Source organism: Urocampus carinirostris, chromosome 4 (assembly GCF_059441175.1).
Source record: "Urocampus carinirostris isolate Australia breed hairy pipefish chromosome 4, RoL_Ucar_1.0, whole genome shotgun sequence".
In the NCBI taxonomy this organism is placed as follows: domain Eukaryota; kingdom Metazoa; phylum Chordata; class Actinopteri; order Syngnathiformes; family Syngnathidae; genus Urocampus; species Urocampus carinirostris.
In genome coordinates, this window is record NC_142352.1 from 38,153,431 (window position 1) to 38,169,749 (window position 16,319).

The 16,319-nt window shown below is 39.1% G+C and overlaps 1 pseudogene; it reads right to left on the bottom strand.

Moving 5' to 3' along the window:
• Nucleotides 1-9,164: 9,164 nt before the first annotated feature.
• On the bottom strand, nt 9,165-9,304 carry LOC148367509 (U2 spliceosomal RNA; annotated as a pseudogene).
• Nucleotides 9,305-16,319: the final 7,015 nt, after the last annotated feature.

Genomic DNA, 16,319 nt, shown 5'->3' on the forward strand with positions numbered 1-16,319 from the left:
ACTCAAGTTCAGGTTTTACTTAAGACAATTGTATTTGTGTTGAACAATGGATGAGAATCAAATGTCAAATAATACTCCACATGGACCACAAACAAGACCAAGTCTTGCCCCTTTTAATCGTAGCACCAATGTGCTGTGTCTGTTTTCTTTTTGAAATCACTTCCAATATTTCAAAAGATAAATGAGAATCGCTTCTGAGGTGATTGCTCATTCCTCCTCCATCGTCTTCTGAAAGAGGACACCATCAACATTTGGACCTGTCACGTCACTCTCGGCTAAATCCCTAGCAACCACCATAGCAACAGCTGAACTTGAGGATAAACGTGAAATGCATGGCAATCACCCTCCTGCCACTAGGCAGAGAAAAAAAAAAAGGGGGGGGGGTGCTAGGAGAAAATAAACATAAGAAAGGCAAATATTTCTGAAATACTCGGATTAACCGTTACATAGAAGACAAATGCAACAAATTCAGTACGTAAACTGTAATTTCATGTTATTGTAACAATCCTTAATGTCAAACAAAAATAGAGAAGGGCTAAAATAGAATTTCTTTGGTGGCTGGTGAAGATGCACATATATCCTTTGAAATTTAAGGACGGAATTATTTATTAGACCACATTCTGTTTGACAAGCCCAGCATTGATAATTAATATTAATACTGGGCTCGTCAAACCTCTTTTAGAAGACACACACTTTATGTGTTACTCAATGACTTGCATTGCTCTATATGAACAAAGTGCGCTACGGAATACAATTTGCCTTTTACCAGTGCTCATTATTCAGGTTGGATCATAATAGCGATACATAGAAATTTTCCCTGCATTAAAGCCTTTGAAAAAGAAGCCATTCTTTGAAAAGCTGAACCTTTCTGGCCCTTCATTATTCGTTGGCAGTCAGGGCAAAATACACTCTCTACAGTTGTCCGAGTAGTGATTAAACAAGCGTGGAAGTGACCTCCAGTTTTAAGTTTTTTCTAAAAGCGAGAGCTGCAAAGCCCATCTTAAATTGATTTATTTTTTAAAGTTTCATGCTGAAATTTAGAGACATCAAATTACTGATTTTTTTTTCCCCAGATATATTACATTTTATTTGACTTGTATTACCATAACAAATAAAATTACACAATTAAAAAAATGTGAATATTTGATAACACAAACTCTTTGCAAAAAGGCAATGTCCTGAATACATTTTATAATGTGCCCATACTGGTTAAACAATGATCTTAATACACTAAATTAGGCTTTCAGGTTTTGTATGATGAAAACTGACAAAGCTGAGGAAAGCAGATTCAGCTTTCTTAAATGCAATACATGTATTCATTTATTTTACCAACAAAGCATTAATCACATAATCTGTTCCTTCACAAGTCACTACACAGCTTCTTTCATCTCAGTTGGTAAGACCAAAAACTCGGATTTTCTTAAACATAGACTTTTAGATTCTATTCAGGCTCCCTTTGAGTTTGTTATGCATGTTTTGTTTCTGCTATTCGGCTTTTTCCAACCCGCATAATGTAACATCTCAATTAGATGCAGTGAACTTTGCAGGGCAATGATAATGTTTACCTTGCTCCGGCATTTACTTCAAACGGTAACCTGATGTATTCTGGCATTTTTCGAGGCAATGTTAAATCAAATAAGTGAATGTATTTCTAATTCAGAGCAGCATTTAATGAGGGAAAAAAATAACAATAACAATAAGTCTCAATTTCCTCTTGACTAATCTAATAATGCTTAGTTTGTTCACTTTAAGCAAATTAAACCATTAAAAGGCATAGACGAGGCTAAATCAAGCAGACAGAGCATTGCATAATCTTCATTTCATGGACACTTTTTGATTTCCTGAAATTTGTCACACAATGGAATGCATGGATAAGTGTATGGTATTTCAAGGGGTCATTGGCGCTGTTATGTTCATTCAATTTTGGAATTTAAAAGATGAGAGAATATGAGTAATCAACCAAAACTTATTGTCTAACCTTAAATTTTATTACAATTTAATTCAATTTTGTTTCACTTCAATAGCACGATCGCGAACCAAACCAATGAAACATTCAGGTAGTTTCCAGCAGTAATCATATAAAAACATTCGTCAGAATTTTATGATATCTGCCAGGATATGTTGTGTATGTGATGCACTTATCTAGGGCTGCAATTAAATCAGTTGATTATTTCTTAATAGATTGATTAGATTAAATAAATACAATTTTAATTTCCTTCCCTAATTAATTATTAAAGTTGTGGACGAATAGAAAAATAATGCAGAGAAAAACAGAGAAATAATAAAACAATAAAAAATATGCAAGTGTTTGTTAAATAGTCTACACCGGATCAAGAGGAAATTGAATGCAAATAATAATAATAATATAATAATAATAATAATTTCCTTGTATTGTCATTCTGTGTAACAATGTACACAGAACGAAATGTCGATTGCACCTGACCCGTTGTAGCGAGCCGATGCAGCCGCAGCCAACAGAGGGCGCCGCCGACCACTTTTTAAGTCTTAGGAATGACTCGGCCGGGGCGCGAACCACCGACCTCCCAGTCTCAAAGCGGGCGCCTTACCATCTAGGCTACTGAGCTGGTATGAGTGAATGCATTGTATTTCCTCTTGATCCGGTGACGAACGTTTTGAGAGCCTAATAATTTACACGACAAATCGAATCGATGATTACATTTGTTGCCAACGCTTTTAATAACCAATTTTTTTTTTTTTTTTCGATTTTATCGATTCATTGTTGCACCCCCCCACAGGGCCTCCCGAGGAACACGGTCGAATGCCTTCTCCAAGCCCACAAAACACATGTAGACCGGACAGGCAAACTCCCATGTACCCTCAAGGACCCTGCAGAGTAGAGCTGGTCCAGTGTTCCACGGCTAGGATGAAAACCACACTGTTTCTCCTGAATCAGAGATTTGACCTCCTGGCGGACCCTCCTCTCCAGTATCCCTGAATTGGGAGGCTGAGAAGTGTGATTCCCCTGTAGTTGGAACACACTCTCCAGAATTTCCTCGAAGCCGTTCGGAAGTCGGCTTCCATGGCCTCGCCAAACTCCTCCCATGCCCGAGTTTTTGCCTTGGCAACCACCGAAGCCGCATTCCGCTTGGCCAGCCAATACCTGCCAGCTGCTTCCAGAGTCCCACAGGCCAGGAAGGCCCGATAAGACTCTTTCTTCAGCCTGACGGCATCCCTCACCGCCGGTGACCACCAACGGGTCTGAGGGTTTCCGCCGCGGCAGGCACCGACTACCTTACGGCCACAGCTCCGATCAGCTGCTTCGACAATGGAGCCGCGTAACAAGGTCCATTCGGACTCAATGTCCCCCGCCTCCCTCAGGACATGGGCAAAGTTCTGCCGGAGGTGTGAATTGAAAAGATTCTGCTAGCCGTTCCCAACAGACCCTCACAACACTATTGGGTCTGCCAGGTCGGACCGGCATTTTCCCCCACCATCGGAGCCAACTCACCACCAGCTGGTGATCAGTTGACAGCTCCTCCCCTCTCTTCACCCGAGTGTCCAGCACATGCAGCCGCAGGTCGAACGAAACAACGACAAAGTCAATCTTCGAACTACGGCCTAGGGTATCCTGGTGCCAAGTGCACATATGGACACCCTTATGTCTGAACATGGTGTTCGTTATGGACAAACCATGACGGGCAGAGAAGTCCAAAAACGAAACACCACTCGGGTTCAGGTCAGGGAGGCTGTTCTTCCAAATTACGCCCCCCCAGGTCTCACTGTCATTGCCCACGTGAGCGCTAAAGTCTCCCAGCAGTACGAGGGAGTCCTCAGGGGGTGGGTACTCTGAAAAGCTATTTGATGCGTAAGCAAAAACAACAGTAACGACCCGTCCCCCCACCCGAAGGCGGAGTGAAGCTACCCTATCCTCTACCGGGGTGAACCACAACGTACAGGACCTGAGCCGTGGAGCAACTAATATGCCCACACCAGCTCTGCGCCTCTCCCCACGGGCAACTCCAGAGTGGAAGAGAGTCCAACCCCTCTCGAGAGGACTGGTACCAGAGCCGAAGCCGTGTGTGGAGGTGAGTTCGACTATATCTCGTCGGAACTTCTCAACCACACACACCAACTCGGGCTCCTTCCCTGCCAGAAAGGTAACATTCGATGTCCCAAAAGCCAGTTTCTGTAGCCGGGGATCGTCGCGCCAAGGACCCATCCCTTGGCCGCTACCCAGCTCTCTACGCACCCGACCCCTTTGGCCCCTCCTACAGGTGGTGAGCCCATGGGAAGAGGGACCCACGTCGTCCCTTCGGTCTGTGCCTGGCCGGACCCCATGAGCAAAGGTCCGGCCACCAGGCGCTCGCCAGCGGACCCCACCTCCAGGCCTGGCTCCAGAAGGCGGCCCCGGTAACCTGCGTCCGGGCCAGCGAAATTGAGGACCAAAGTTTTTATTCTTCATAGAGGTCTTCTGATCTGCGTTTTGTCTGGCCACCCACCTAGAACCTGTTTGCCATGGGTGACCGTACCAGGGGTTTAAAGCCCCCAACAATATAGCTCCCAGGATCATTGGGACACACAAATATTAATATGGATATGTATTGTTATTATATTTTAATCATTTTTGTTAGGTGAGCCAGATGAATAAGCTTGACCGGCTGCATGCTGCCCAGGGGCTGTAAATTGCCCACCCCTGCTCCAAAGTGTCTACCAGGACATGTCTGAACAAACTAACAGCAACTTTAAACCTGCCACCCACATTGAAATTTGTGCTAAATCAACACACATACTGTCCTAGTAGGCTTTTTTTGACCTTTGATTTTTAGCAAATGACTGAAGATTTTATATTTTTTGATCAAACTGACTGGCTCATGGAACTGCTCGTGATCCTGTCCACCTTGTGTTATAGTCCAGTTTTTCCTAAAAAGTAGGATAGAAAACAACCCTAAGCACGATCCACTATTTGTATCGTATTATTTCAATGACAAGCAGTCACCCAAAGAAGCAGCTATTTTAGAGCTATGGCAGATGTGCATTGGCTCCCATTTATTTATTTCATTCCTGTCCCTCCAGATGGGTCTAAGTCCGGGAAGTGCGGCTGTAATTACAGCTATCCTGGCCATGATTTCTAGTTCTGACCCCTTCTCTAATATGTAAGCTCCAAGATTTTTAAAATTGGTGACAGGTTCAGGCTCTTCATGATTGATGGTGGTGTTTGTGGTGATAGATTGTGGGTTGTTGGTCTTTACTTTTGTTTTTTTCTGCACTGATTTTCATCCCATACTTGGTTGATTTTTTTGCCCAGGCCTTCTGAAGTGCACCTATATCATACCATCTGTTATTGACAATTTGTTGACACAAATTTCTCACATTTTAGAGCATTTAAAAGAAAATAATTGGGCGCAGAAGACCACAGTACTTCCCTCAAAAGTAAAGCAGAGGTGCTTGATATGCAAAATGAAGAGAACGGGGCAAAGCTGAGTTTGTGGCACAAATAATATCTATTAGCAGACATGAGCTGCTGTTAAAAAAATGATGGAATCCTAAATCAGATTTTAATCTTACACTGCGGTCTTGTTGGTGGCAGTGAAGCATATTAAAAGCATGTTGCCAACTAAACAAATCAATGGAAACTCAATATACCTTCCTTTTTATCCATATCTGCATTTTGATTTGGTTTCTGCTACATTCCTGTCACATTTTCTGACATTTTTAATAACATTTGAAAGGGACAATTTTGTGGAATTAAACAGAATAAATTGTTCTGACTATGTGTTTTTTGATTGAAGTCTTTGTGAATACATTGGTTTCAACAGTACTCATGAATAGGTTGGATACAAACAAGTAGCGATGTTCTATTTTTACGGCAGCAGAGGATCATCATATGGGCAATATCTGTGAAAGTGCACCCTAAGGGCAAATGTTTGCTGAATAAGGAATAGGTCATGAAAAGGCTTTAGATCAAATTATAAAAAGAAAAGAAAGGGGTGGGTGGGAACTTCCGTCGGACCCGAAGAAAAAAATAAATAAAATAACTCATTCCCCATCAGTGAGTACGATCACTTGAATGGAATCAATCAACTGTGTTCCGCTTGGCTTTGCTCTTCGTTTCCAAATCCAATCTCTTCTGTCATCTCAGAGCACATTTATAAGGGCCCAGCCTCTTGATTATCTCCCTCCATCGCCTCAACTCCCCCGCTTCTGCATGCTCCAATGTATTGAATTAAATGAGGTGTCTGTCCAGGTCACCCTCACCCCAGCTTTCCATAGCCCTACCCTCACTGCTGGTAATCAAGGAAGAGGGCCCCTCCCTGCGAGTGCTGTGCCAGGCATGCTGCATAAATTAGCATTAATACAGACCTGCCGTAAAGGAGACAGAAAGGAAAAGGGGGAATCTGGGAGATACAACCGCTTTTATGGCTGAAAGCTGGACATCAACAAAAGGTTTCCTCATCATTTTACCATGAGAGGGGAATTTTTTTAAGGATGCGGTAAATCTTTCAGCCGGCCATTATCCAAACACAAGGATTTATTTGCAAAAGAGAAAAAGAAAAAAAATCTAATTCTTAGTAAAATCTTTTGCCTTGCATGAACTGAAAGAGGGTGGGGAAAAGGGAAGAAATGGGCAAATGCCCAGGAGTGGCTTATAAAAAAATCTTAAAACACGTGAAGATTATTTTGATGGATCATTTTACGTAGTGTCACTTCTATTTCAAAAACACAAACCATCATTTTTTTTTCCATTTTTTTTGTATTTTGCTCCTATTATTGTAAACATTCCATTCTTCCCCCCAAAATTAAAAATGACAAAAGATGGAGATAAGTCTTTTTATAATTGCAACAACACTACCCAGCAAGATAACATCACTAGCATAACATAGCATAGCATAGCATAGCATAGCATAGCATAGCAAACTATTAGCACGAGTGCAGTTCAGGTATCAGCTCTAAAAACTAAATATTTACCAAAACATTTACATAGGTTTGATTAAAAGGGTTCGTATCAGATCAAATACATGTTTCAAACATTTTGATATCCTTTGAATATTAATAAATAACCATTATTATTATTATAAATATACGTATTTCCCTATACTATGCCACGAGCAGATAATTTCTCCAAAAAAAGTAAAAAAAAATGTTGCCCAAAACATGCTTCAGTGTGTTTGGCAGTAACTAGATGACCGACTTCATGTGTGCCGTGACACAGGTGGTGCACATACTGAACAATTGTGAAATTGTTCACATAATCCACATGCTTTTGAATATCTCATTCAGGTCTGGCAGAATAACTCTTATGATCGTCAACATTATTACTTTTTAATTTAATTTACATTAATCATGTTTTTTCTGTTATGTTTATAATTTAAAGAATATCCGTTTTTTTTAAACACGCTGTACAATAATTAGTATGTGCTGAGCTGCGAGGAAGAATCATCAACAACAAATTAAATAAGTATAACTTCTTGTCATGTAAATAGTCTGTATTTAAAAGTGCTTTTCAAGTCACTGATGACCTCCCAAAGCAATTTACAATGTGCTTCACACTTTTTTTATGCACACTAACATAGCAGAGTCAGCCATGCAAGGCAACTACCTGCTCATTGGGGGCATTAGGGATTCAGTGTCTTGCCCAAAGACACTTAGACATATAACAAGGGGGAGTCGGGAATCGAACCTGTGACTTCTACATCCTAAAATGAGCGCTTAACCTCCTGAGCTACTGCCGCCTAATGACTGCATAATTTCTTCATTTTTAACTGATTTCCTCATTTTGTCGCAATTATGTAACATAAGTTGTGTTTTATTATACAGTGTGGCCTTAAGTGCCAACTTTTAATTATGAGTCCTGAGATGTGAAAACAAGCACATTTCTGAGTGCCAGGGTGGAAGGTCACATAAACCAAAGTCCATCTCGTACCTATAAAACAAAATGCAATTGATTTGCTCAGGTAAAGATTAAGTTGCTTGAGCGTAATCTATTTACAATTATTTTATTACCTCCCTTTTTGTATAAGAATGATAATAAACCACCTCAGTCTTTGTTCAAGCAAATTCATACACCCTTTCTTTTGGCATTAAGAGACACGTTTTGGTCTATCACCATACTTCTCTAAACGGAATACACAATGAGAGATGGGAAAGTAAAATTTGAGGCCTCCTGAGACATGAAAACAAGCACATTCCTGACGTGCAAGATCACAAACACCAAAGTCCAACTCAAACCTGTGAGACAAAATGCAATTGGTTTCTTCAGGCAAAGATTTAGTGGCTTGAGCATAATTGATTTACACAGCTTATTACCACACTTTTTCTATAAGAATGATGATTAACTACTTCAGTCTTTGTACAAGTGATTTCATAGAGCTTTTTTTGGGGTAGCTCATTAGTTCCTGGAATATTCTGTAATCAAACCTTCAAAGAAACTTCTCATATCCAGCTGTTATTTTGACAGATATTTGTCTCGTAACCTGTAAATACTAATGGACAAGATGAGGAAGAAAAGTTGTTTCTGAACAAAACAAAATTTATTTGTGTGAAGGTTTTACATTACTAGAAAGCTGTACATAATGTGTTGTATGTTAGCAGGGTTGGGAGAATTATTTCAAAAACTAATTCTGATAGTTACTCGTTACCCATTGGAAAAATTAGGTACTCTTATGTCAAATATGATAATATAAGATAAAAGGAAGTGAATATAGATATATTTAGTCAATTTAATTTAAGATAAATAGACAATGTAACTTTGAAGAAGAAATAGAACAATCCAAGATCACTTATAGTTCAACCAAAAGGAGTTAATAATTTAACTCCTAATTACAGTGTATTGAGCAAAATTAAAACGTTCACATTAGGAGCATGTTAAAAACCCAATATTGTTTTAAACACACAAAGTGTTCACTTTCTAAACTCCCCCGGGCATTAAATTGTTTATATAATTTCATATCATTTCATTTACATGTTCATCATTGTTTGTTGATGTCTCGTTTGTTGCATTTTTATTACATGACATTTTTCTGTTTTTGGTCGTTTAGTCATCCTTTGTACTTAGGCACGTTTTTAAGGGTTATTGTTCTATTTTCTTTATTAATTATCCATTATCGGTCAGCTCATAATACGCTACAAAGCCAAGGAGCCGGGACACTTACTCTCAGCCAAAAGGCCGAGCTAAGGTCCTAGCCTCAATGCCTTACTGCGATCATTGCGAATGCACCGTTCCCGGAGGTACTGCAATACCGGGCCGATGCGTGGAGTGGACAGAGCAAGCTCTTATTCCGTCTCTTGATAGCAAAAATCAGCAATATATTCAATTGCGCACAGCCACGATGATTCGAACTGGGATCCCTCAATCCCAAAACGATCGTTTTTTGGTTCAAAGTCGGTTCATTTAGATTCTCAGAAGGCGCAATTGGACATAACAAATGTAAAAATAACTAATGTGAATAAAGGAAAGCGTAAAAAGACGTAAAACCAAACGCACATCGAACTTCATCATGGTTCCCTGAAGTGTGTAAAATAAATGTATTTTGAAATAAAATTGTAATCCTGGAATGTAATCCCTTTATTTATTTATATGTACCTATTATTTGATTGTCGTTTTCTGTAACTGTAATGGAATACAATTGGATTTTTTGTATGGTAATTACATGTATTCCGTTATAAGCATATCAATTTGCATTTTTGCGCCAATGTTTAGGTTGTGCTGAAAATGCTGAGTGAACACGTGACATTGAATTCTGCAACCACAATCTTAAAAAAAAAAAAAAGAACACACTTACATGGTGTACACACATCTGTAGTATGTCATTATTCAGCTGTAGTCTTGTCAGTAGCTTCAGGAGTGGCTGTTATTAAGCAGACGCCAAGAGCATGTGCTTGAGCTACCGAGCACAATAAAAATTCCTTTTTTCTTTAATTAACTTTTACGAGCTATGTGGAGAACATGCTGTCACCTGACTATTGCTCCAGCACTGATTATTGTTTGCCTTCCACAACAGGCTTTCCTGTTGTTGACTCTTTCTGAGACACTACAGATAATAATCCAGTGAAAATGGCTGTTACTATAGGGTCCATTTCTAATATAACAATTTTAGAAATATCATACTTATGAGCCAATAAACAATAAATACTATTTAGAAATGGCTTTTTTTTCTATTTACAAAGAAACACTTGCATACCACTTGCACATCTTTTATTCTATTGTCATGATTACTGATAAGATTCACCTGGGCCCGCTCATTTGGCGCCAACCGCCGCGGGTTCTGATTGGCTCCCTGTCACTATTTGAACCCAGTCCTGTCAGTCCCCTGTTGTCAGTCTGTCTGCAAACCTCAGTGTATTCTAGGCAAGCCTTTTTCGACCCTGACTCCCACTTGTCCTGTTTTTGCTCCCGTCTGTCTCCGGCTACGACCTGTTTTGATCCTGACCACGTCTGCTCTCCCGTCCCGGCTTACGACCTCTTTTTGTCCCCGACTACCTCTAATCTCCTGTTGTGGCTTACGACTCATTTCCGACCCCGATCACGCTTTGCTCTCCCAGTCCCGGATACCGACCAGTTTTTCCGTCCCTGACCCCGCCATCGCTCGCTGCGGAAGATCCACTTCCGTGTTCGGATCACAGTCCGAATCCGAGAGCAACTTGCTTCCCGCGTCCAGTGAACACCGGATCGTGGGCGCAGCACTTCCTCTTTCTTTCAATAAAACTTGTGGTAAACATCATGCAATTGGGTGGTGTTTCCGCTGTTGTCCTGACAACAATGGCAAAAGAAGGTCTTCAAATGAAAAGGCATTTTACAAAGCCACAGCAATGTCAGAAATAGCTATGACTGTCAAACCTCAATAAAAAAATTCAATTAAAACTCCTGAATCAGCAGCAAGGCAACACATTTCTTGCTTGGAAACAAACAGACGCAGACTATTTTTCATCTCAAAGCAAAATGCATGGGTCTCGCAGATAGGAAAAGGCCACACTGCTTAGTTCATTTCCTCTATCTTGTAAGGTTTGATAAAAGGAACGTTATAAAGGAGCGGAAATTACATTTGTGACAAGCCTGAACTGAGAAGAAAGAAAAACGCATTTTTTTCGTATTATATAATGGACAGCATTTACATCAATAACTGATGTGGATATTCAACTGCTGAATACAAAAACATTCCGACTTAACTATTTTATGTATCCCTTTGAATTGGTATTGGAAGTTATACATCATAAGGAAACCTTACATGCATTGTGTATTTGTCCAGAATTGAGTTCAATCTTATTCATAAATTCTTCTACATTAATACAATTCATACATCTGCTTGATGCATTGGTTGGTATCAGACAGTCTTAAGTGTAGCAAAGAAAGTGTTCAGTTTTTCGGCTTTTATGCAACAATAGAATCCCAATTTCACTTCTTTTTGTTCTGTCCTAAAATCACTAATCTTTAGTTATTTCAAGTTATTTGCCTTTAACTATTAAGCTCCACCCAATCAAGTTAAAAGAAACCTCACCTCCCTGAATCTATCTTTGTGAGGGTTTAAATAAATATCGTGATAACTTATTTTCACAGTGACTTAACCATGTTATGGACATTGCATAAACAATTCACATAGTCTGTACATTGATGCCTTGCAGTGTTGCAGCTTACTTATTGCAGTTTCGCTTCTTCGCAGATTTTCATTGCGCATTATGTTTTGCATCCTGACTGGCTAAACAGTCACCCCGCCGATTTTCTGCCAGTGTCAATAATGTTACGGTATATTTTATTACATACGCACACATCTTTTTAGTATCCTAAAAGCCATCGTGTTAATATAATGCTCCAAAAGGCAGAGGAAGAAGTTGGACTTCTCGACTCGCTAAAGCAGGGGTTGGGAACCTGGGGCTCGCAAGCCATATATGGCTCTTTTCATGAGTACATATGTCTTGAACTTCTGCTGTTTTTATTGCTTCAAGAAGAGCTAAATCGTCGCATATGCAAAGCTATGACAGTGCTGATGAGCGAAGGGGTTTGGTCCAGTAAATATACAACACAATTTAAACTATGGTTTACAGTCAGGCCGTGTCACCATCAGACCCCATTTAAATAATCTTTTTTTTATGGGAAACTATCTATGTTCATTGTTGAGACACTTTATGACGAAAAGCCACAGAACAAACTTTAACCCCCTCTGGGATATTTATTGTTTCATAGATTTTATCAAATCATCCAACGTTACACAGTGAAACAAAATGCGCTGAAAAATTAGCTTTTGTCTGGAGAGCAGGTGTAGTGGTTTTGTTACATTTTATCTCATAAAATTATGTGTGGCTCTCTCAAAAACAATAGTAAAAAAAAATTGGGTCAAAAAAGTTCCGACCCCTGCGCTAATGGAAGGTAAACGCAGTTTTCCATAACGTCCAGATATGTAAAAAAGTATCAATATATGCAGCTATACAGTATTATCCTGAAAAATATATTATTACAGTACTGACTTTATCTGTAAAAAAAAAAAACAGTTGATTAATTACAGCACTTTTCTTTGGTAAACTAATGTTTGAGCAAATAGTGTTCTTTGATGTCTCGTTCTTCGGTTTTAATCTATAAAGAGTATTTTATAAATAAATAGATAGTTAAATGTTCTGATTTTTTTCTTTACTTTATTATGTTGATGATTTTTTTTCCCAAGACACATGATTGGAGTGTTTTCATTTATTTTTCTTTTATAAATCAAGCGTTTGCTATGTGTTTTCTTTCTGTAACCTACCCTCCAATATGTTAGCCAGCTAGCTCGACAGTTAGCCTATTAATTTTCTAAAATAAATACTGTCTAAGAGGTTTCCGTTGTAAAGACAAATGTAAACTGCACAGACGTAATACATGATACATCCCTTAACTCATGGACAGCCAGCACGGTGGATGACTCGTTAGGAAGTCTGCCACAACATCCAGAGGTTCCAGTGGAAATTCCAACTAGTGGCCTCCCTGTATTCCATATATTCATGACAAAAATAAAGGGTTTGTGCCAGCATCTAAAATCACGTGTCCCTAAATGTTAGGAGCAATGTAAAAGGCAACCCAAGATGGAGTTAGCTAACAGCTCAGCATGCTAAAGCCAGCACGACATTGAACATCTTTGAGTCATATACGTGACAAAATTAGACTTTTAGTCTAAATGAAACGTGACCTTGACACAAAGCACAATATTATCCATCCAACCATCCATTATCTGCACCGCTTATCCTCAGTAGGGTCGCGGGGGTGCTGGAGCCCATCCCAGCAATCATCAGGCAGTGGGCAGGGGACACGCTGAACAGGTTGCCAGCCAGTCGCAGGGCACACAGGGACAGACAATTCGCTCGTCCATTCATACCTAGGGACAATTGTTTGACCGGCCAATTAACCTGACATGCATGTTTTTGGAATGAGGGAGGAAACCGGAGTACCCGGAGGAAACCCACGCAAGCACGGAGAGAACATGCAAACTCCGCACAGGAAGGTTGGTAGCTGGATTTGAACCCATGACCTCAGAACTGTGCTGCACACGCGCTAACCAGCACAATATTATGTGGAGCACAATTTTCAACGGCCCATTGTAAATCTATTTTCTTCTAAACATGGTTATTTCTGTGTGAAAGCGTAAAATAAATGAGTGACTACAATGTGAAAAAGTCAAGCTATAAATCACATTTGTTCTGTTTTTGTTGACCAGAAGGAATGTGCACTTTTTCTCAAAATGAAAATGACATAAGAAATTTGATTTCTTAATTTAATTTCTTAAATTGTGTCAAACAAATTCAACGTTCTGTAATTCAATACAGTGGAACCTCGGTTCTCGACCATAATCCGTTCCAGAACCCTGTTCGAAAACCGATTTGTTCGATCACCGAAAATCGTTTTTCCCATTAAAAGTAATGTAAAATCGTTTTAATCCGTTCCAACACCCTGAATGTTTATCATGAACGTAAACATGAATCTTCCATGCAAAAGATTACGCTAACATGAACGTGTAAAACTAAAAAAAATAAGGTCGTTTACACGTCATTTAGCACCCGGGTCTCCACAAAAATGGGTGAGCGGTTAAAGGGTAAAGAAAATAATTATGAATAGGATTTCTTACCTTTGTGGTGCTCAGCAGAAGCCATGCTGTATGTGTAGCAAGATCGGAAACTCGCACACCTTCTTCATATTTTGCTTTTTTTTACAGTTGTACACACTACTCTTCTTTTTTTACCTGTAGCAACTTTGCTGTTTGCACCGACCTTCTTCTGAGGCATAATTAGGGGCTAAAACACTCCGTTCACCGATATTAAAAGCGAAAGCGAAAAGAAGTGCGCGGGCATGTCATAACAGTTCTTCACGAGGGGTGGGGGCAGTCTACACCCGTACGCCGCTCAGCATCGCACCCTAGCGTACCGGCGTTCGAACTCCGATTTTTTGAACGAAAAGCGAAGCAAGAATTTCTCGAAATTTTTGGTCAAGAACCGATTTGTTCGAACTGAGAGGTGTTCAAAAACCGAGGTTCCACTGTAATAAAATTGTAACAAACTTGAGGCAGTATCATACAAAAGAGTAGTCAAGTCATTTTCTACAGACTGTGATGCAGTCAACTTAATCATTTAAATAATGGGCTCATATGATACATAGAGCATGTTTTGCTCTAATTATACGGCTTATGAAAAGCGTTTTTTTTTTTTTTTTTTTTTTTAATGGGGGGTCCACAATGGCTCTTTCGACATTTTGGGTTGCCGATCTCTGGGCAAGCATGTTGTTCTGTCTGTAGTGCTTGCTAAAAAAACGTACTGGGGCTTTAAATGTGCTATTTGTGCTGAATTAACTTATTTGATTCATACATATATTATTTTATAGTCTTTTAAAGTACATGCATTTACATTAATCCTTTTAATTCATGTTTAAATTAAGTGTAATTTATTGTTGATTGGATGCACTTTGATAATTGGATGATCAATCTATAAATGCGACGTTGCTACTGTTATGTTACTCAGTACTCGAGTGATGTTCTCACCTAGTACTTTTTTACTTAAGTAAGTATTTGAATGATTACTTTTACTTCTTCTAGGGTAATATTATTCTGAAGTAATAGGACTTTTACTTGAGTAACATTTTTGGCTACTCTACCCACCTATGAGAATAGCTCACATAGTTCTTATGACCCCAGTGGGGGTGGTTGTCTAGTAGAAATCAGCATGTTGTCTCATGTTAAGGCCTTGTCTTCTAAGGAAGATAAGCAAGACATCCTCCGTTAGCCTTTCGTCATCTTTATACACCAACCAGGCGCAAACTTGAACACGGCTCATATTTAACCTAAAACTGCAGCCATCTACAGTAACACAAAACAAAGGGGTGCGTTACTCCACACACTAGAGAATGTCCTACTGTCATATCTTGCGTAAGAAGCACTGTTAAACTCACAATTCAAAACATGTTATTTGGGGAACTAATGTAGTATTCATTCTCAGTGGTTCTTGCTTCGTTAAACACTAATGGATCCAAAACCGCTGCTCTCTCCCCACTGAGAGAAGTCTTGTCAGCTATTACAGACAGAAAAAGAGGGATAGAGAGAGGGAGATTATAAGAAGCAATATCGAAATACCCCCTTTGTGAAATATGTTTTTTCATATGTAAGGCACATTGAAATTAAAACCGAGGATGAAAACTTGTTTTATGGGACATAAATATTAGCGAATCTGGTTTCACAAATTTTTTTATCGATTCATTTATGAATGGTTGCCGCATTTTGTTGAAAATATGGTTTTACAGATGTATGTACTGTACTTTATGCTCTATAAAGTTGCACTTTTGAATCTTTGGCTATTTTGGGGTTTTTGGGTGCTCCTCATAGTCCAAAAAATATGGTATTTTTGCTGACATTGTTTGACGGTATTTGTATATTTGTATTGCTGCTTTTTTGGATGAAAGTCTTGACTTTTGTTCTAAAACAATTGTTCTCATTGAAGTATTTTAATTTTTATGCAGTCAAATGTTTTCACCTTGTATTATTTGCACCGTTTGCACTTTGACGTCATTTTCTAAATATTTTAAAATTTTATGTTGACTTTGTTATATTTGTATTCTCAATAAATTGCTGCTTTTTTGGCTCTCTTGATTTTTGTTGTAATAGAATATTTATATTTATCTTTAAACTGTTAAAGTATGCATTGTAGCTATTTAAAAGAGATACACACATCTTTTAGGCTGCTGTTATTGTAATTATAAACTAACCCAAGGGTAAAGGGTTGAATGATTCAATGATCATGACATTTCCAAGCAAAGGTATCAACATTGGATCATATTGATCGATGCTACCTTGTATTTACTTGGATCGGATCAATACCAAAATACCCAGTATCAGCCACCCCATTATACAATGTTAAAG